Source organism: Nerophis ophidion, linkage group LG11 (assembly GCF_033978795.1).
Source record: "Nerophis ophidion isolate RoL-2023_Sa linkage group LG11, RoL_Noph_v1.0, whole genome shotgun sequence".
In the NCBI taxonomy this organism is placed as follows: domain Eukaryota; kingdom Metazoa; phylum Chordata; class Actinopteri; order Syngnathiformes; family Syngnathidae; genus Nerophis; species Nerophis ophidion.
This window is the reverse complement of record NC_084621.1, coordinates 67,754,680-67,757,138: the sequence shown is the minus strand read 5'-3', so window position 1 is coordinate 67,757,138 and position 2,459 is coordinate 67,754,680. Positions and strand designations below refer to the sequence as shown.

Here is a 2,459-nt window from a genome sequence, read left to right as displayed (position 1 = left end):
ACCTGTTCTCCTCCAGGACCAAGAGGTGTGTGGGTCAGCTAACAGCTAACTCTTCTCACTCTGGAGACTACGGTCCATCCAGACCCACACCTCCCGCCCCCTAAAAAGTTTTTCCCCCTCGGTCATCAGGCACATGAACAATAATAAGATCTGATAGCTCAGGCACAGCTCATTTTATTGCCTATTATGTGTTATATGTCTTTTATGTTGAACGATTGCACCAAGAAAAATTTCTACTTTGTGAACCCGTTCTCAAACAATAGCAATAAAAACTATTCTGATTCATCCATCCATCCATCCATTTTCTACCGCTTATTCCCTTTCGGGGTCGCGGGGGGCGCTGGCGCCTATCTCAGCTACAATCGGGCGGAAGGCGGTTCAAAGTTTTTAATTCGGCTTGCATAAGTGGGCCCAAATAGGCTTGATGAAAGCATTTAAAACAGGCTTACTTATGTATTCCAACCGGCAGGGGACATCAGCGAAGCATATGTGAAGCAAAGTGAAGCAGCAATGGGTGAGTAGAACAAGATGGCACTATCGATCCTGAAAAAAAATCTAAATAAATCGCGAAAATCTGACTTCCAACAGTGACCGTACAAAAGTATTGAAAGTTCGGACTTTGTGATGTCTTTATTATTCATGGTTGTGTTGTTTTTGCCTGTTTTACTGTAGCGAGTCTTATTCTGCGTTGTGTAGTTTTTTATAAGTAGGAGACACTCCACCATTTCATCGTTTCATCCTTTATTGGCCACCTTTGTTGGAAACATGAAACACATACACAGGTCTCTACTTTTCTGGCGGAGTGATACCTCATCATCAAAAGTCCGATAGAAGAGAAAGTAAATCACAGTCATTCATATAAAAATAATAATTTAAATTACAATAACAAAAACGTTTTATCACAAAAAAATAATAATAATACACAAATCCACATACCTTTGTTGGAAACATGAAACACATACACAGGTCTCTACTTTTCTGGCGGAGTGATACCTCACCATCAAAAGTCCGATAGAAGAGAAAGTAAATAACAGTCATTCATATAAAAATAATAATTGAAATTACAATAACAAAAACGTTTTATCACAACAACAAAAAAAAATAATACACAAATCCACATACCTTTGTTGGAAACATGAAACACATACACAGGTCTCTACTTTTCTGGCGGAGTGATACCTCATCATCAAAAGTCCGATAGAAGAGAAAGTAAATAACAGTCATTCATATAAAAATAATAATTTAAATTACAATAACAAAAACGTTTTATCCCAAAAATATAATAATAATACACAAATCCACATACCTTCGTTGGAAACATGAAACACATACACAGGTCTCTACTTTTCTGGCGGAGTGATACCTGCGTAAATACCATGTGTGATTATGACCAAACATTTCAAACATTCGACGCTCTAATCCTTACTTAACAAAACTGTGCATAAAAAATACTTAAAACAACACATCACTTATACCTACAACATTAATGTTTTAACTTTTAAAGTATTATGAAAGTTTAGAAATAATATTTACACAAGAAACACAGCAATGAAGAACTATTACCTCATCATCAAAAGTCCGACAGAAGAGGAAGTAAAAATCCCAAAAAAACGCAGAGTAACTTCCTGCACCGGACATCCGGTTCTTCAAAATAACACCAATACTTCAAAATAAAACATAACACCCTGTCTCGTTCATAATATAGCGCAACAACATCGCACTATTACATTACTGTGGGGATGAAAACTAGTTAAATACATGTAGTGCTTCATTTGACCATCAGAGGGCAATAAAGCTAAAACTTCAATGAATGCTGTGTGTATGAAAGGGAAAGTTAAAGTCCCAACGATAGTCACACACACTGTGGTGAAAGGACTCTCTGCATTAGACTCATCCCAAATTTTTAACCCCCTGGCAGGTGAGGGGAGCAGTGAGCAGCAGTGGTGGCCGCGTTCGAGAATCATTTTGGTGATTCAACCCCCAATTCCAACCCTTGATGCTGACTGCCAAGCAGGGAGGTAATGGGTCCCATTTTTTTAGTCTTTGGTATGACTCGGGTGGGGTTTGAACTATAACTATAACCTTCCAGTCTCCGAGTGGGGACTCTAAACACAAGGCCACTGAGCAGGCCATGGAATAACACTAAACCTTCTTTTTTATTTGTGTAAAATACACAATGGACATTATTTATGTAAAATACACAGTGGACGTTATACTTTTGTAATGTTTATATTTTTACATTTTCAAACCCACATCAAGGAAGACGTATAAAGAAAAGAAACTGTAGAAGAAAAATTATTCCAAAGAAGGAACTTCAATCCTCAACAAAACTTAGCGTCTTTTTCTTCATTTTGTTAACTATCTGTCTGGCTGCACACGCTGGAAACGAGTAGCAAGGGCAGAATAGTGTAGTTATTGACAGTGCAGTGTGAAAGCTAATGTGGTTGCTTTGTAAATAA

At 37.6% G+C, this 2,459-nt stretch overlaps 1 long non-coding RNA gene across 1 annotated transcript; it reads right to left on the bottom strand.

The window, feature by feature from the left end:
• Window positions 1–724: 724 nt before the first annotated feature.
• Window positions 725–1,569, bottom strand: LOC133561467 (uncharacterized). The gene is made up of 2 exons (XR_009808706.1): window positions 937–1,569; window positions 725–809 (listed from the first exon to the last, which is right to left on the bottom strand). It is a non-coding gene; the product is annotated as an uncharacterized LOC133561467 (long non-coding RNA).
• Window positions 1,570–2,459: the final 890 nt, after the last annotated feature.